The sequence below is a fragment of the Mytilus galloprovincialis genome, chromosome 4 (assembly GCF_965363235.1).
Source record: "Mytilus galloprovincialis chromosome 4, xbMytGall1.hap1.1, whole genome shotgun sequence".
In the NCBI taxonomy this organism is placed as follows: domain Eukaryota; kingdom Metazoa; phylum Mollusca; class Bivalvia; order Mytilida; family Mytilidae; genus Mytilus; species Mytilus galloprovincialis.
In genome coordinates, this window is record NC_134841.1 from 99,970,199 (window position 1) to 99,991,067 (window position 20,869).

General features: G+C 33.7%; 2 long non-coding RNA genes across 2 annotated transcripts; one reads left to right on the forward strand and one right to left on the reverse strand.

The window, feature by feature from the left end:
* Nucleotides 1-4,589: 4,589 nt before the first annotated feature.
* On the reverse strand, nt 4,590-5,018 carry LOC143073600 (uncharacterized). Its single transcript, XR_012977551.1, has 2 exons — nt 4,933-5,018; nt 4,590-4,634 (listed from the first exon to the last, which is right to left on the reverse strand). It is a non-coding gene; the product is annotated as an uncharacterized LOC143073600 (long non-coding RNA).
* Nucleotides 5,019-8,681: 3,663 nt separating this feature from the next.
* Nucleotides 8,682-10,310, forward strand: LOC143073601 (uncharacterized). The gene is made up of 2 exons (XR_012977552.1): nt 8,682-9,116; nt 10,166-10,310. It is a non-coding gene; the product is annotated as an uncharacterized LOC143073601 (long non-coding RNA).
* Nucleotides 10,311-20,869: the final 10,559 nt, after the last annotated feature.

Sequence of the window (20,869 nt, forward strand, 5' to 3'; positions counted from 1 at the left end):
TCCTGCGACTTTTGTCATTTGGGAAATCTAAACTACTTGTCTTAAGAGATTTTCGGCGATTAAATATTTCATACAATTGTTCTTTGACATCTTAGCTAAAAGCACAAGTCATAATGAACTACATAAGGATTCTTAATAAGCACTACTTCCTATGTGTAACTTTAAAACTTTTGGATAAATTGACGATCATTTAAGGTTTTTCTGGTCATTTTTTTTGTAATCCAGAATAAAAAGTATTAAAAAAGTGTTCAATTAGTTATATATAACATAGTAGCAAGCTAGATAATAGCAATGGCAAGTATTTCAGGATTTATTGGGTAGAACACAAATCTAGGGTGCTCGCATAATGCAGCTTAACTGCATAAAAATAAAACAATCAGGAGCTGACTTTTATTTCACTACCAATCCAAATGGTGAAAAACTGAAAATACAAATATAAATACAATTTTACAATGTGTTCAATCAGAGACATATAATACAAGAATCAATGATTTTTCGGGAAAACATTTATTGTTATAAAATAATGAATGAGTACTAGAACACTCCCCGTCTGAGGTCTATCTGACATCACTATTCCATTATCAAAAACAAATAAAATGTTATATATATATATATAACAACAGTCCAAAGTTTTACTTTGAAGTAGTCCAACGGGAGGCTGGGTATTTCACAGCTTCTATCCTAGACAAGGCGGTGTTTCCGACGAGATCGCGGCGATCTAAGATCCAACTCCATGGCTGTAGTTCTAATTGAAGAATCTCCTTTCGACACGGATATGCAATCCAACGAGGACGTCTTGCGAGACGGACGCTTTCCTTTACGTTTACGGCATACAGTAAACCATCCGGTGCCATGTTCCTTTTCTCTGTGACTTAAGTTGGAATTGTCTATTCTGCTTTCCTCTTGTCCTTGCGTATCCAAAAGCGAATTGAAGCTTTCCTTGGGAATTGAATGTTTTCGGATGTACTTTTCTTTGTTGGCATTTACTTTTGGTGGCGTTGCTTCCGAAGTGAACTTTTCGGCTTCTGCAAATCTGACGATTGAAGTCGCTGATTTCGTTTTCTGTTGCCCATGTAAACGGGGATAATGTTTAAACGACTCAGTTTGAATTTCATTTGACTGGGTGTTGGTTTTATTACATTCAGGTAATTTCTTTGTATGTGGTTTCACAATACTGCAAGTTGGATTTGTTTCCTTTGTAGTGGGTTCAAGGTGAACATGTTGCTTATCGGAGCGTATTTCTCCAACGATAATCCAACCCAGGTTTAACTTTTGCGCAAATGGAGCCTTTGGTGGTCCTAGACGTTGATCAAGGACATGATGTGCCTCTATAAGGTCTCTTCCAATGAGCAATAGGATTTTGCATTTTCCATCAATCGGGAGAATATGTTTTTGTAGTTCTTGCAAGTGTTGATATTGCAATATATCCTCAGGTGTAGCAATTTTGTTCCGATTATTGGGAATGTTATCGCATTCAATCAGTTCAGGCAGATTGAATCTAGTATTGTCTTGTACAGACTTCATGACAAAGCCGTTTCCTCGTTTACCGGAAGTAACCTTGCTGCCGGAGCATGTGGATAACAAAAAGTCTTTTGTTTCTGCCTGTACGTTGAATAGGCTGAAGAATTCAGGCGCCACGAGAGACCGGTTGCTTTGGTCGTCAATAATTGCATACATGCGAATTACTTTGTCCTGATTATTTTTGTGAAAGACATTCACAGGAAGTATCTTGGCACAAGATTTACTACTGTTGCCGTCTTTGGATATATCTGTGCAAGTTGAACTAACAGAGGTTAGCTTGGTTTCAGCTAACTCAAGTTGCTCCCCGCCGTCGACTGATCTAGGCGGTGAAGGCGGTGCACCTTTGGTTTGGTACACTCGATTAGTGTGTAATGCGGTAATGTGTTGTTTACTTCCGCATTCATTGCAACTGATACTCGCGTTGAAATCACGACTTCTGTGGATAGTCGAATCACAGCATTTGTAACAAAGATTATTTTGCCTCAACAGTTCCTTGCGTTCCTCTATAGTTTTAGCTCTGAACCCACGACATTCATTTAGCGAATGTTCGGTATTGTGTATTATGCACAGATTTTGTAGCTGTGCAGTCTCTCCAGATCTTTGTTCGACCGCTGTCAGTGTCTCGTGAACGTTGATTTTTGTTCCAGGCTGAGGTGTGAACCTTGGCGCAGCACCTTTTGTACTTGGTGTGACTCTTGACCCAAAAATGAATCCAGGATCGTTTTTAATTCTGCTGATTTCACTGATAAATGCAGATAACTCTGTAAAAGGCGGAAAGGCAACGTCGTGGTTAGATTTGTATCTAGACGCCCTTGTAATCCACTTTTCCTGAAGTCCGTATGGTAGTTTTTCAATGACAGGGTTTATTCCGGTCGGTGAATCAAAATAAGCTAGCAGACATCCCAGCTTGGGGTTTTCCTTGTGGTATTCTATTTCTGATAGAATGTCAGACAGTTCATAGAGATATACGTTGTCCTTATTTGTCAATATTGGGAATTTATCGAGTTTACTCCTGAGAGAGGCTTCCAACATTTCTGGAGCACCATATCGCTCATCTAGTCTTTGCCATAACCTCTGTAGGCCTCTAGTAGGGTTGTTGGCATTTGATGCCCTAATACTTATGGCATGTTTAGCAGACTCAGGACCGAGCCACTTGATCAATAAATCAATCTGTTCCGAGTCAGATACTTGTAACTCGTCTGTCACGTTTTCAAAGCTTGCTTTCCATGTATGGAAGGATTCTGTCCGATCGTTAAAGCTTGTTAATCGGGAGAAAAGCAGGTCCTTACGCAAGAGAAATCTAGTAATCTCCGATGTTGGGTTGATTTGTTGCTGGTGTGCAAAGGGATCTCTTCTTTTACACCTTGTTTTTTGTGTTCAGCAAGGATCTCTTCTATAACGTCTTGTTTTGTGCGTAAGACAGGGATCGCTTCTTTAACATCCTGTTTTTGGTGTTCAGTAGGGCTCTCATCTGAAAGGCCTAGTTTTTGTATGCCGGTTACTAATCCCAGATCTGGGATTAAGGTAACTTCCGTTGACTTAGTATCGGAAGTCAAGACAGCAGATGTCTGCGACAGCAAGTACAGTGCCACGGATGGCACGAACGCTGGTGCTTCGTGACTCAGCTCGATCTTAACAGGAATTTGTTTTTTCTTTTGAGGTCCTGTTACTTCCTTTACAACAGTTGATACAGGAAGTTTATTGACGGAATCTTGCGCACGCTGGAACGGGTCTTCCTTTTCGTCTGGGAGATCGCTAAATGCTTGGCTGTCATCGTATTCTAGGATACGAGCCTCGGCTTCTGCGGCTGCAGCTTCTCTCTGTGCTTCAAGAAGTTTAAATTTGGCTTTCAGCTCGGCTTTTTCACGGCCTACCCGTACGGCTTCTTGTTGCATTTGAGCTTTCCTGCGCATAGCCTCTTGTTCTAATTGCGTTTTTCTGTGAGCAGCCTCCTGTTCTAGCTCAGCTGTTCTCTGTGCGGCCTCCAGTTCAGGTTGAAATTTGCGTTGAGCGACTAGTGAGGCTTCCTGTTCCATTTCAGCCTTTTTGCGTGCTGCTTCCTGTTCCATTTCAATTTGTCTGAACAGGACTTGTTCCTCTAACATTGCTTCCTGTTGTAGGATGAGTGCATGTTTTTCTACAAAGGCTATTTTAGACCTGGCAGCCTCTGCCTTGGCACGCTTTCTCCGTGCTAGGCTTGACATGTCAGAGACGTGTGAGCTCCCACTGTGCGAGGTGGTCTTGCCCTTAGAGGTCCTCGCTTTTGTAGATTTAGCCTTTGTCAATGTAAGGCGATGCTCGTGCAAAGTCTCAATTGCCAATTCGACTTTAGACATTTGGATATCCGTTGAAAATTTGCACGTATCAATGTCTTGAAGGCTGTCTAATGATTTTGTATTTTTCAGAAATGTCAAATACTCGTCTGTGAGCCAACGATAATTAGTACAGGCTTGTACAATTTTATCTTGTGCTGTTAACAATTGCTGGAGGTCGTTAGGAGGCTTGGCCGTTTCTAATAACTGAGAGTCTAGGTTTGACCATAGGGCCTATAAGTCGTGATAGAACTTGTCACGTTTTTCTATAAAGGCTCCCTGTTCCTTTTCGGTAAGTTCACGCAATCGCCTAGTCTCGGCATTTTCATCTACATTTGTTGTTTTAGACGGATTTTGTAATAGTTCTAGATCTGGGACATTTCCCTCTGGGGGCTGTATCTCTTCTTGTTGTTCCGCATGACTGGGATCCATGATGTAAATCAACTATTTGTAGGGAATGTTTGTTCAACGTTGTTGGTTTGTTGCCTAGGACGCACAAGCTGTGTTGCGTAGTGTCGATGTAACAGCTACGAACGATGCTCCGTTGTATTTCCTGATCAGGAGATATGTAGACAAGTTGTTGTCAATTTACTAGCACGAAACGTTGTCGTTGAAACTACGTTGTTGGTCTGTTGACTGTCGTGGAGTGGCGTACGTTATCCAAGAAAAACAACAGGCAAGTTGTAGCTTTTTCACTGTACTGGCCTGACCAGTGTGTGTAACCAAGACGACTGGGTTTAAGTAAAGATAAAACAATCAGGAGCTGACTTTTATTTCACTACCAATCCAAATGGTGAAAAACTGAAAATACAAATATAAATACAATTTTACAATGTGTTCAATGATAATTAAAGTCCATTAAAAATACGGATAAACAGTTCGTAGATATATAAAGCTGTTAAAGTTCTTAATAATTATAAATAGATGAATATTCTTGCGCACGTCGGGTTCTGTCTTGAATTAAATTGTGTTATCGCAGATACGTACAGTTTGAACGATTTATAAATGTTCATAGTTTCTTTATAACATATGAAAATATATTAAAACAGTTCGTCGCTGATGTAAATACATAATTTGTAATGTTTTGAAAGTAACTCACGCTGTGGTTAGCCACGAATTGTTCCTTTGGACAACGTGTCCGCTGAATGTTCTTTGCAGTTGTGCTCACGGCCTGCTGAGCAGTTTTCGTCATTAGAAGAGAGGGGAAAGTAACGCGGATTCCCACACTGTCCTTTATAAAACTCCTAAAACTGGCGCACATAAAGCGATGTACGCAATGAAACGTTAACAATATAAAATGATGATCACATGAAGAATAAATAATGAATGAGTTCCGGAACAAAAGAAATTGCATGTTACAAATTAACAAATTACATTTTACAAATAAAGAAATTTATAATACAGTAGTTCAGGGAAAGCTTGTTCGCGACCTAGAATTCTGAGTGGGTCAAGCGTTTAATTAAAACTCATGCGAGAATATACGAGATTTGGTTGAACTGGGGGCAAAGTCATATATGGTACACATCAATATTCGGTGTTTAATAGGCGTTTATTAGGACGCCTGCCGCTTTCCCGTTTACCTGTGAAGTCGTTGAGTGTCATCTGTTTTTTGTTTGTTTATGTTTATGTGTAATAAAGTAAAATAAGTAATATTTTGAAAAATTTCGGGACATAGTGTTTAAAAATTACGGGAGAAAATTGGAAAAGAAAATTGAAATTACTGCTTGCAAAAAGCCAAAACGAAATGTTTGATAAAGAAGGAACGAGGTCCTTCAAGTCCCTGGAAGCTGTTAAGAACTTTGAAGAAGTTTATGTGCAGAAATATAATTTTTTGTTGATTGAGAATAATTTCCAGAAACATGCTGGCGTAATGGCATTAATTGCCAAAACAGTATAGCATACAATGGTGACACTACATAATGTATTCTCTTTAGCCTTTTTTCGGGAGAATATAGATAAACAATCTAAACCATATGATTGTCATGTAAGACGGAGCTTTTTGAAAAGTTGTTGCTGGTCATAACACATAGTCGCTATGAATGATATTATGCGATGTATTCAATAAAAAATAAACATCATGGCTTCATAAATGTTATGTTTTCAATATTGTATATATAATCTGACCGTTAAACCTTGGTACAGTATATACGTTCCTTGTTCAAACCATAATAAAAATATAAAGTTCCCATAAAATCAAACAGCTACAGATCGTCATATGGAATTAAAATCTTAGCAAAAAAGCCACACCCACTTATAAGATATATAAATGTCTTTCAGTGGCGGATCCAGAAATTTTCATAAGTGGGGGCCCACTGACTGACCTAAGAGGGGACCCGCTCCAGTCACGCTTCAGTGATTCCCTATATAAGCAACCAAATTTTTTCCCAAAAAGGGGGGGCCGGGCCCCCTGCCCCCCCCTAAATCCGCCTCTGTCTTTACTCTGACTGTTGCATTTTAAATACACGAGTGAAAGTCCAGCGCAATGTAGAACAAAATAGTTTCAACATTCATATATTATTATCATGATCTTGACCTGCATGGATATGCATTTAACATGTTTAACTTGCAACTGGACGATTAAACAAAACGGTTATTGACGACTGCACGAAAACCTTTACTTCAGACAAAACATGAAATTAACTGTTCAGGAAAAACGAAGTCCATCTAGTAGTAAACTACGGAAAAATGAAAATAAATATTTGCAAAATTTTGCCCTGGATACTGTATTTTGGACAGAAAGAAGCTCCCAATTTCCCGAAATTCCATTATGTTTGACAACGATTTTGATGTAAAACAAAACTTTAACCACAGACTGAACCTAAATGTTGAATTAGTCGGCATGAATGATGATGACGGAACCTAGCATCGCTAAGTATCGCTTTCGCGAAACTTGTCAAAAAGAAGGATGTATGTCAAAAGATCCAAGTAGGCAGCTATTTCACTCATAAATCTTAAAGACCTCCTTGCTTTCGACAAGACGACAATAATTGTTTTCTTTTTGTCTACGGGGGGGGGGGGGGGGGGGGGGGGGTCTTTTTTCTATAGTAATTGTAGTATAACAAAAAAAATCGCATTTAGTATCATTTTTCTACCTACTAACGTGAATTTTCTGACACAAAAATAAATATACGACAGAACTGTGCATTAAAAGTATGTAATCAAATGCCAAACTACATTATATATTGGAATTAACTAGATGTTCTGTATACAATATTATGTATGCTTCACAATATATCAAAATAAAATGCTGAACGACCCATCTCCCCCTCCTTTCAAAAATTGTCAATATCCGATGCATTTGAATTAAGCACAAAACATTTATGTAAATACACGCATGCAATCAGGGCTAGCATTTTGAACATATATTTTAATGGTACCTAACTGTCAGAACATGATTACGATTATTAAGGGTATATAAATTGTCTCTAACTGTCGCCTGGTGAGATTAATAGTTTAAGGTAAAACTTTATGATAACATATGGCCTAGGTGTTGATTGACTTTTATTTTTATGACCTAAGATCAGTTCCTCAGATATGGTAATGAAATAGCACCTGTACCTTCTTGAATATACAGACGATCTGCTAAGTGAACATCACAGCATGAATCTGTCAATTTTTGCGTGAAGGTAACATTCAAAGTCAGGTGACATATATCTAACCGTTCCTTTTGTAATTAAGATTAATTAACATAACGGTCAAAATAGTCTGTTTTAATATGTCAGTGGAATCTTCAGCTTTAGAAGAATGTAACAAACTTTGTATTTATAAACGATATAAAGTAGTATTTGGTTTTGAAAGATACTTAGATTTTCATTGTAATGTATCTATATTAACAAAATTGCGTAGCGGCACACTTAGATTAAATGTTGAAGTTGGTCGTTATCTGAATACTCAAAGAGAAAAGAGAATTTGTATATGTTGCAATATGAATGTTTTGGAAGACGAATATCATTTTGTTTTATCATGTCCAACGTATAGATCTGTGCGCATAGAATTTTATATTTATTCTACTATTCTTGGCCAAATCGGCACAAGTTAGATAATTTATTCTAAATCTCTGACAGTAAAACTATGCATTTATTCAAATGCAGCCGCTTGGAAAATTAGATCACATATAATGTCATAATATTATTGTATACTCTGTAACTTCTGTTCTCTGCTGCCTTTTATTTGTCATATGTTGTATATATTTTCGTTTGCCATAGCATGTGAAAATAAATTATGCATATGACTACAGTAATAACGATGCCGATCTGGTAAATCAATAAACTGATAATGCCCCCAGTTTATCAAATCTCGTATCTAATTAGTCGATAACGCAAAATCACGATCGATCTTGCACATGCGCATTGCTTCCCTGAACTAGAGTATTATGGCGGATATTCCCTTCCATGAAATACGGCTTATGTAATCTATTCCTGGGATAAGAATCAATGATTTTTTTTTTCGGGAAAACATTTATTGTAATAAAATATTATTCTATTCTCCTGGGTGCTTTTTCTTTTCCCTGGCGCTCCCGGGCGCTTTTTAGTAGGACCGGTTTTAACTTGGCTTCTGCATACCTAATTATCGGCCAGTATAATAACATATTTCAATTTTTCAGCACCGGTAACACATAAAATTGCTATTTTGCCGGTGCTGGCAAAATAGTCACTGCCTTAAATAAAGCATCCAAAAATTTGGAAATAGTCCGTTGTGGTGTGTTGTAAAACAAACATGAATTAGGTAACCGTCAATTTTTTTTATGATCCCAACTGCGAACAACCGGAGGTGACCCAATCTTTGTAGTGTAATAGACCAACTTCAGAAATGGCTGCGCCCATGAAAAAAATTACAGGTAACAGAGACCGAAAATTTATCACTATATGCACAATTTTGTAGCATCCAATAAAATTTCCTGAATACATTTATCACGAGCAGGAGACAACATTATTTCAGCATTTTAGTGTGTGTTGTTCTCTTGTATATTTCACTCAAAAAAGTCTCTATAGAGTAATTATAAATTACTAATATAAATATAATTTTCTATCAAGGATAATATACCTTAAATCAGTTTACAGCTAAGTGTATAGATGAATAAATCAATAATATGAGGCAGGCATAACCTGTGAATGGGGACGAAGTCTGTATGTATTATTTTTATTAATTTAAACATGTTAATAAAAGAAACGGAAATACGGTAACGTTCCTGATTTTGGTTCTGTTGTTAGGGATTTAGCTGTGACGTTCTTTAAGTTATGACGTCATATTCAATGTAAACAAACTGAGAAACGCTTTCATCAGGTGACGTTTTTTTTCATATCAAACAATAATTAAAAATGAATTTGTATTGAGTTCCAATCTTATATTTTACTAGACTGATAAATATATATATATATTTTATTCAAAGTCTCATGGAAAGAAAGTAGATTTCTGCGCAAATGCGGGGAAAACTGGTCAGGAAGAAGATCTGGAAAAAAAAGTTAACGATTTTGATAATTTTAACCGTCTTTTTTTTTTTTTTTTTTTTTTTAATTGATTTTTTACCATTATTGGGGACTTTGTCCCCATAATATGAGGCAGGCATTACCTGTGAATGGGGACGAAATCTGTATTAATATTTTTTATTTTATTCAAACATGTTGACGTATAAAAGAAACGGAAATACCGTAACGTTTCCGATATTGGTTCTGTTGTTAGGGATTTAGTTGTAACGTTATCTAAGTTATGACGTCATATTCAATGTAAACAAAGAAACGCTGTTATCAGGTAACGTTTTTTTCATATCAAACAATTAGTAAAAATGATTGGGTGTTGAATTCCTTCCTATATTTGTTGATATGTTGATAAATATACATTTTATTCAGTCTCATGCCAACAAGACCGGAACAGGAAGTAGATCTGAAAAAAAAAAGTTAAGGATTTTGAGTTCATTAGTAGAATGAAAAAAAAACAAATTTTAAATTTAAAATTTTTTTTTATTGATTTTTCTACCGTAATTGTGGACTTCGTCCCCATATTAAACAGAGTTGGCATGTTTGGTGTATCAAAGTTAAGAATCTTGTCGCTAACATTTTTCTTCATGTTCTTCTTGTCCCTAAATTAAAAGTCTTTTTGTCGCTAATTAATGAGACCCATGATTATAGTTTATTGGTAATACTCGACAGATGTTATCTGTGAAAATGGGCAAAGTCTGTTCAAACTATTTCAATAATGTTATATTTAAAAAAAATAAATTTTGCAACAGTACTACTTGTCATACAACATGTATAATAATCAATAGTACTATCATACATTAATATACATGTATCTTTCATTGATTTTTCATAATGTTTTTTTTTTTTTAATTTCAGGATTACTACCTCCCCTGTGCAAAGCATTTTCAGCATGTTGTCATGTCACTCATGTGAAGCCAGCATTAACCATTTCAAATAGATTGTATACACCAATACAGTCTGCTCGTAACTACAATATTCTTCCCAATGGATCATTTCCCATAAGGTGATGTATATTGAATTAAAATCAAACTCAGATATGCCACCAATTGAAAAAAAAATGATTTGAAAGTCGAATGACCATGATGACTTTAATGCAAAAAATATATAGTATACTATTTTTTTTTAAACATTATAAAATGCAGAAAATTTGTTAATGTCTTTAGTCGATATAAGAAGATCTGGTATGATTCATTTTAAAATATGTAACTAAAAGAATTTCACTGATTTATAAGTTGACCTGCTTACTGTTCCAGTAAACATGGTCAACAGGGAACATTATTATCTGGTTAAGTTTCTAAGGCCTACAGGAAAAAATTTTTTTCATAAGATAATGTACATGCTTGTACAGTGTTTTTAGTATAGATAGTGTAAATTTTGTCAAAGGTGGTCTATTTTATTTGGCAATTCCAGATTTTTTTGATTTTTTTTTTTTCAACATAATTTTTTGAAAACATATAAAGATTAAAACTTATTTATTTTTATAACAATTTTTTAAAGATGTTCATTAATTTATTTTATGTAGGAGAAGCATTTTACAGAGTTACACACCACTTGTTCAAACTTCTGTGAGAACCAGAATGGATTGGGCAGAACCTACAATAGTTTGTGATAAAAAAGAGGGAAAACCTCAATCAAACAAAAATGTTCTCAAAAGATTTAAAAGACTAAATTGTGGATTATGGATCAGAACCAGGGCAGGAAGAAGTAAAAAACTGTGGAGAATGGGTCAGCAAAAAAAGTGGCGACACAGACTTCATGTTGTATGTAATGCTTCACAGTCTACACTTCTGGACAAAATGGTCACAAAATATTGGAAGAAGAAAACCTACTTCGTTGATGATCCTTATGAACCTTATCAAAAAAGAACAAAAATGGAAAAGTTTGGTTTGGACATACAAAAACCAAAATTTGTTCCTTGAATATATGTTAAAATATATAAAATTGAATTATGGATTTGTTTGAATTAAATATGTTAGTTGCATTTGATTATAGTTGTTTATCTTGACAAAAATAATTATTATGAAGCAAGGTATAGGTGTTTCTTTTCTGGCATGAACCATATTGACAAAGGTGTTTTCTCTGTTATCTATTAATTTTCAATTAACAATTCGAATATTATGTAACATGCTGCTTTCACTTTGTAAACTCCAAGCAATGAAATTCTAAATATATCTTTATTTAGTGATTTATATCAGATGCAAATATTTATGGCTGGTAGTTTACCCCTTGAAAATTTACATGTACCGGTATTGTAACTTAAGTATAAACACTCAATCTGGCTGTGTGAAAATTGAAATTAAAAAAAACTACAGAACTGTTATCTTGATACAAATGCAAAACAAAATGCAGTAGATCTTGCAAAGATGTTTACAAAGAAAATAAAATAGATTTAATCTACATTTCATGATCTTGGTGCATTAAAATCATGTCAAAATTTTGACTTCAGTTCAGTTTGTGGATTTCACTGTAAATAGCTATAAATAGCAGCCAATGAAACCAATTGTAAATTAAAAATTGTAAATGCTTGGGTTGAGATTATTTGTAGAGGTTACTTTGGAAATAATTCATGCAAGCCATAGATTTGTTGGAAATATTAAGCCTTATCTTACATGAGGTTACTTACAACAAGCACACTAACATTTATATACATTTAACAGATATGTATGTGTATTGATTGTTCTGCTGAATTATTTCATGTGACCTTGACATCATTTTATTCCTAAGTATTATTTTTTGTCTCACTTGCTAAGAAAGCCACACTATTTGAGACAGGGGTATTATCCAGTGGCTGAGGCGGGGTGAACTATTTGTATAAAGCTATATATTTCAGAAGATAGAAGACATGATTGCCTTGTATGCAGATACCTAATGTAACAAAGTTTCTGTCTATCATATAGATATAGGAAGATGTGGTGTGAGTGCTAATGAGACAACTCTCCATCCAAATAACAATTTAAAAAAGTAAACCATAGCTCAATGGACGGCCTTCAACACGGAGCCCTCATTTTCATGATTCAAAGTTTTAAAATTATAGTTTTTTTGTAATGTGAATTTCTCACTTGTTATTAGTACTGTACAAGTTAACTATATTTGGTGTATATATGGGTTCCTTGCAACATCTACATGTCTGTCTAGACAAGGTTTTCCTGACCTTGGCCTGATTTCATAGATCAGTGAACAAAGTTAAAAGTTACATAATAAGGTTTGTTTCTTAAATACTATATGTGGTGTTTGAAATGATTGTAGGCTGGCAGGTTTTTGTAAATGTGAAGATTTTGTGTTTTTGTGTATACTATATTAATGTATAAGCAATAGGTAAACTGTATTTATTTACTGTATGGAATGATTGTAAGGTGTTATTAAATCCTTGTCCTCATTTTCATGGTTCATTGGTCATTGTTAAATTTTTAAAATTCTAATACTATAAGCAATAGGTCAACCATCAATTACTTTTGTTTAATAGATGATTGTAAGGTGTACTTGTCTGTCTGATCATTTTTATGTGACCTTGCCCTCATTGTCATGGTTCATTGGTCAATGTTACAAAATGTGTTTTGGTCTGTTCTTGAAATACTATAAGCTATTAACTGACCATCTGTTTTTACCATATTTAAGTAATAGGTCAACTACATTTGGTGTATGGAATGATTGCTTAAACATGATCATTGTCTGTCTTTGACCTCATTTGGTGTATGGAATGAGTAGAAAGTGTATGTCTGTTTGCTTGATTTATCTGACCTTGACCTCCTTTTCACATATTATTGATTATGTTTACTTTATCATGTGATCCTTGTAATAACACTTTATCTTAAAGACTTTTGACATAAAATTAATGATGGTCAGTAAAACAGGCAGTGCATTTATTATTGCAATTTTTTAACAATGATCACAAGTAAGTGATTAGTAATTGCAATCTCAGGAAATACTTCATACAAACTGCTGTCTAAATTTAAATGGCAAATTTATTTTGGGGAAACACATCTGGTTAAAATTTTTGAAGTCATAAACACAGCAATAATTTCTGGATGTACAGCAGGTAAACTTGTTTAAATGAAGAGTAATATATACCTGGCTGACGTGTCATAGGAATAAGTGAGTCTAAGTTATACTTACAATTAACTTTGTCCTCATATATTGTAACCTCAACTATATGTCCATTGCTAAATTTAGCTTAATCATCCTTTTGCTACAATGTATCTGCCATTATTGTATTCCATTAAACTCACATAAACACAAACTTTAATATGTAAACTTTAAAAAGTTTCAAAGTCAAAGGAACATGACTGAGGTCAGTGGGTCAAACAATCTCCAGTAGATTTGAACCTCTAATAAAACTTTACCAAACATCATCAAACTACACAAGTGGTTCCCGATAAACTGACCGTAACACAAACGATTAACAATTTGTGATGCAGTAGTTACAGAAAAATACAAGAGCTAGAATTGTAATCAAAGTTCTTGTGAGCACAGAATGGTAAAGATTGCATTAATTTATCTGTGGGAAGTACAATTAAACACATCATTGTATAAAGCATTGGTTGGGGTTGATTCAACTAAAATTCTGGACAATGGGAGATAACTCTATTTTTTAAAGATGGCTTTAGCAATGGCGTAATTTATATTTCCAGAACAGAAATACGATTCCTAACATCATTTTCTGACTTGAATATCTGAGCATATATTACATTGATGAAGGAGTAGGTCCGGTAAGGACCGACTTTGGCCTCAAATTTCAGGTTCATCTAACGAAAGTTTTTGGCCACTTTTTAAACATTTAAGTGTCTATTTCAATTGATTCTATTAGTTAATGTGAAAGATTTTAACTGATTTAGTCCTTAAAAACGCTCTGATTCAAGCGTAAATATGAAAAATCTATCAAATATGCCAAAATACGTCACTTTTCAGATTGTTTTTGCCAAAAATGAAAGTGGCCGCATCCGTGTTCATCCTCAACCTTTATATATGTTGTGTATTATCATCAAATACAACTTACATTTCAATATTATGAATGAACACGAATGCGGCCACTTTCATTTTAGACGGAAACCGTCTAAAAATTAACCAAAATGTTAAAATTTTGAAGATTTCAGTAATTTAGCACGACTTAATGATGCCAGAACGCGATATTTGCGCATTGTATTATCAAAAACAGTTCATATTTATGTAGCAGAAGCATTTTGCTTTCCAAAATATAGCTTAAAGATTACATTTTCACAATTTTCTAAAACTGCTATATTTTGGGGCCAAAAAGGGTTCTTACTGAACCTACTCCTTTCTGAATGTTCATGGATAGGATGTATAGAATGTTATGATCAATGCACTATATTTTGTGTACCAAAAAGGTAGTGATATGTGGTGGAAGATTTAGAAATATCAAGTCAGTAACATAGGTTTTTGATTGCAAATCTTTAGCCAACAAGAGTGCACACGCTGAAATGTCTCGTCTTCTTTACTAATCATTGATATTATGTTGATAGTCCTAAATATAAAGCTTTATTACAACTGTTACACAAAAACTTAACATTAACCAAGATAACTAAACATTGACCAATTAACCATGATAATGAGGTCATGGTAAGATGAACCATGCCAGGCAGGCATATACAGCTAACAATGCTTCCATACAACAAATATAGTTGATATATTGCTTATAGTTTAAACAGACCAAAACACAAAAACTTAACACTGAGCAATTAACCATGAAAATGAGGTGAAGGTCAAATTAAACCTGTGTGACTGACATATAGATCATATAATATTTCCATACACTAAATATAGTTGATCTATTGCATATAGTATAAGAAAAAAAGACCAAAACTCAAAAACTTAACTTTGACCACTGAACCATGAAAATGAAGTAAAGGTCAGATGACACCTGGCAGCTAGACATGTACACCTTACAATCATTCCATACACCAAATATAGTAGACCTATTGCATACAGTATAAGAAAATCAGACCAAAACACAAAAAAACTTAACTTTAACCACTGAACCATGAAAATGAGGTCAAGGTCAGATGACACCTGCCAGCTGGACATGTACACCTTACAATCATTCCATAGTATCCATACATCAAATATAGTAGACCTATTGCATAAAGTATACGAAAAACAGACCAAAACACAAAAACTTAACTATAACCACTGAACCATGAAAATGAGGTCAAGGTCAGATGACACCTGCCAGCTGGACATGTACACCTTGCAGTCCTTCCATACACCGAATATACTAGACCTATTGCTTATAGTATCTGAGATAAGACTTGACCACAAAAACTTAACCTTGTTCACTGATCCATGAAATGAGGTCGAGGTCAAGTGAAAACTGTCTGATGGGCATGAGGACCTTGTAATGCAAGGTATGCACATACCAAATATAGTTATCCTATTACTTATAATAAGAGAGAATTTAACATTACAAAAAATGGTAACTTTTTTTCAAGTAGTCACTGAACCATGAAAATGAGGTCAAGGACATTGGACATCTGACTGACGAAAACTTCTTAACATAAGGCATCCATATACAAATTATGAAGCATCCAGGTCTTCCACCTTCTAAAATATAAAGCTTTTCAAAAGTTAGCTAACGCTGCCGCCGCCGTAGCCACCGGATCACTATCCCTATGTCAAGCTTTCTGTGACAAAAGTCGCAGGCTTGACAAAAATGATCAGTGCAGCAGCATTTACCGAACCCTTCATTAGACCGAAATCTTATGATTACTCCTTGAAGAGTTATAGATCTTGAAACACAACTTTTAATGATTTGTTTATTCACAGATGAATTGAAATAAAAAGACAACCTACAGATTGAAGGAATGATCTTACTTCAGGCTCCTTATGTAGCATATATTATAACTGATAGGAAAAGAAAGATTTGAAAATAATAACCATTTCAAAGTCATTTATTGCACATTATGACAAGATAACAAATGCTTAAATAACAGACAGTATCATAATAATGTCTTCATAAAACAAATAACAGTTAATTTAATATCACATACACACACACTAAAAATACCAGTATCTCAAATACAAAAGCTTTTACCAGTATCTCTCTTCAGTGATTTTTTAAAAATCTTAAACAAACATTAAAAACATTGACAGATAGATTTGGTGATGGATCTGTCAATGTTGAATCACTTACATACTTAGTTCTACCACAGCATCAAGTGTGATAACTTTTTTTTCCCCCACATACAGACAGACAGACAGACAAATTTCTATAACATGAGACTTATCTAGCATATAAAATATCAATTGTCATAAGTGGAGAAATAAAGTATGCCATATGTTACACTTGTTGAATCTCTTTCTCAAATGAATTTGTATTGACTATCCCCTGTCTTTAGAACTGATGATACCCATGATTTGTGAATGTATTGTGAGTAATATGTTAATGTGAGGAAAATGACAACAAAGATGGTGGGATACTAGATTACAGCTGTATATCTTTTCAAACAAAATTTCTGATTGAAATTTTAAAAATCTTTCTCATTCTTACAACTGTACATGTTTCTTAACCGGTTTTATTGATATAACAAAATGTTAAATTCAAGAATGCATTCATTTGCCAAATTAAGCAAATTCTTTCATAATTCTATTTTCTTATTTACATTGACTTAAAATACCTGAAAGGTACATGCACAAACATATTGGTCATATAAAATATACTTAAATTAATGGAATGCTCTCTTAAATAAATTAAACAATAATTTACAAAATCTACTAACATTTGATGAACCTAACAAGAGACATGTGTGTTGCTATTTTTGTTACAATGTTGCTTTTTATCAATTATACAAAATGATTACTGTGACATACATATCAACTTTTAAATGAAGAATAATAAAACTTTGATCACATCATGTTCTACAGATATTATCTATTATGATCTACATATTGCAACATATATATAATACAAAAGGCAAGATAAATATATCACAGTCATAACTTATAGTCCTCAAGAATGAGACAAATAACACACAGCCATAGCTTAAAATCCTCAAAAATGAGACAAACAGTCTATAAAACTTGGAAGTAAAACTTATTTAACAATTGAGTAATTCTTTTGTAATTTTATAGGAGTGTTAAAGCATTGACCAAAGTACATTTAGTATAAAGAACTGAAATGGCTTATCGCTAAAAGTGTGTGCAGAATCAACCCTTTTACAACACTATAAAATTACAAAAAGCTTTCAATTCTTATTACATTTTTATGCTACAACAAGTTATATATAAAGCTTTCCTTTTGTTTTCCTATGAATTGTGTTGTTGTCATAAGAGGCATTTGCAGTCATGAATTTTGCATTTTATAAAAACTACAATTTGATTATGGAATGCCTCACAATTATTATTGATCAGCCAATCAAAAGAACAGATTTTTATGAAACATACATGTAATTTTATTACTGTTCATCTTATCCAGTTTACATGTCAGTGTTACACTCAGTATTCTCCCAATGGTGTTTTAGCATCATGCTAATGTGATGCTATATTGCTAGGATGTGATGCTATCTGAAATTAGTTTATTATAGATAATAATATGGATGTGATGCTATATGTTCTAGAAACAAGAAGGTACTTCACAATTTCCTGTTTACCAGGATGACAGGAGAACACTGGTAGAGATGTAGAATCATTACTATACTATAGTGTATACTGGCTTATCCTTGGAGAAGTTAAATATATATACAAGGCTTGAGATCATCAACACAATTGAAAAAAATAACTATAAAATCTACTTATTGATATCACTTTTTAACAGTTTAAAAAGGTTTCAATAAACATGTATTGGTTAAGATATGAGTCTATTCAGGTTCTATAGAAAACCTTTAAGTTTGTAAGAATCATAACACTATTTTAGCACTTATTTAGTTTTTTAAGTCATGGTTTGTTTTTTGGTCTACAAATGTTATTTACATTTAGGTGGGTTTCTAACTATTTCCACTAAAAAGTAGATTGGTCTTGATTGTTGATAAATGTATCACAACATACAAATAATAAATTGCTTTGCTGAGCACTGCTGGATACGACCGCAGATGTCCAACACTGAAAAGTTGGGGCCAAAATGGCCACAATATTCACGCTTGATACAGGTCAGAATTTGGATATTAATTAAATTTTTGACACATAATAGGTTCTGACACAGAATAACTGTGGTCAAAGAACTTCAAATTAGTTATTTGATTTGAATATATATTCATTTTTTTTGCTTTTGTGCAATACACTATGCTGTTGCGAATAGACACCCCCCCCATACAAAAATAGTTACCCCTGTTTTAAATAATACACTTTGCCTTTGAATATTAACCCCCTCCCTCCAAAAAAAAATAAAAAGTTGAGTTGAAGAAATTTCCTTTTAATTTCTGAATCTGAAATGAGAAAAATTGTCCTCCTCTTTCCCTTAGTCCAAAAAAAATTCTGTCCCTCAAGATATGGTCAGTATCTCAATTCAAATTTCTAATGGAGTTTGCAACCATAATTACCCATTTGAATACATCATAAAAGTTTTAAAATATAAAATGACATACATAGTCATGGCTGAAATTAATATTATTTAATAGTAACTGCTAAAAATAAATTGTCAGCTAAAATATAATCACCTCAAGACAATCATCATTTCTTAATACATAATTTACTAGCAGTGTAAGGGAGGTAATCAAACATTGTTCTAATAAATTTGGATTACCTCCCTTTCCCTTCTCTTTAATTGCCACAATTGTCCTTTAACCAGAAAAACCCTTGTTTTTCCCCATTTTTTGCCCCTAATTCCTAAACAGTTTGGACCATAACCCCCAAAATCAATCCCAACCTTCCTTTAGAGTTATAAACCTTGTGTTAAAATTTTATTGATTTCTATTTACTTACAATAAAGTAATTATCCGGAAACATTCTCTCTTTGGACGACGCTGATGACAACAACATGATACCAAACTTTTTTTAATTTTTTGGTCGTATAAAAATATGTTATAGGAAGATACATACTGATTCAAGTTGAGTTTTGTTTTTTTTAACATTTTTTTGTCAAGCATCTATTAATCTATAAGCTACTACATGTGAATAAAGATGCAATTTACAAAAGCAACACCAATGCAATCAAGCAATGCAATGAATACAGTAAAAACACATAATAACAGTAAAATTCATGGATTCAAAGGCTGTACTTAATAATGGAATGTCTAAAAACAACCAAGCTAAATAATACCCTGCATTACAAATGCATTATAATGGAAAAGTCAGATTGAGACCTCAGTTTCTTTTATGCCCACAGATAACAAATAAAACTGTTCTTTAAAAGATGCAAATAGTGCATGAGTAATCAAATCTGTATTATATATTTATTAAATGGTGGTGCCTTCTTAGACAACTTATTAGTACTATAACAACAAAAAAGTTAGGAAACTACAGGACACCACCAGGATAGTCCAAAGAAGAAATGACAATGACAATTAAGGTAAAACATACAAACTAAAACAAGGTTAATTTACTGAATAAGATCAATCTGACTAATATAATATTAATGCAGATGCAGGATCTGTACTTCAAGTTCAATCAGATTCAAATAAAATACTTTCAAACAAAAACACTCTCTCTAAAGTTTTGTGAGAGAGCATACTTAATTTAAAACAATCAAATTTCTACCTATTTTGATTATTGACATAAACATGGAAGGGATCCAGCACGAGTTTGGTATTAAATTTTTACAGTATTTAAACACTGTTTTGTTTTTAAATGTCAAATTAAATTTCTACCTTTAAATTGATTAAGTTTTACAGAAGGTTGAAAACATATTAAAAAAATTTACAATGATAAAGTTGTCATAAAAAAAACAATAACAATAATCTGTAGCAATAAATAAAGATTGATCATTCAAATTAAATAACATTTGGACGCAAAGTAAAGCTTACTGCAGTAATGTTTTTTTTCCAGATCATTGTACAATACATTGTCAATATTTACAAACCATTAAAAATTAACAATTTTCCTTTCCCTTTCAGATACGATTCTGTACTTTTCCTTCTCTCATATATGAGGGGGCTGATGGGTTATTTTCGTTCTTCGTGATCGGCGCATTTTCGCTATCGTGATCCGTTTTTCTACAGATTTATTTTTCGTGATTCGTGATGAAACCATTGTTCGTGAATCGTTTTCATTGGAATTTTATGTTCGTTCTTCGTGATTGAGACATATTTTTCGTTCTCGTGATTTTTTTTTCATTACGGAAATAAAGAGTTCCATTGAGTTGTCTTTCTTGGCTTAAAAAGTTGAAGTGGCGCGATAGTTTTAAAAGTGCAATTAGGTCATTTATTAGTGCAAACTATGGCAGCCCCCATGGCTGAGAGCCACAGCAATAACATTGTCGAGGTTGTGATATTTTATGTAGATCCAACCTGTTTTGGACAGGAAAATAAATTTATTGGAGGAAAAGAGAGAAAGAGGGTCAGTGTTAAAAAAACGGATGTGAACGTTTCTAGGAACGTTTTCAGAACTTTTTGTTCAATTTTAAAAGAACAGACCGGACTTGTGGAGGAAGCTCTCCAAAGAGGTTTGGGCAAAGAA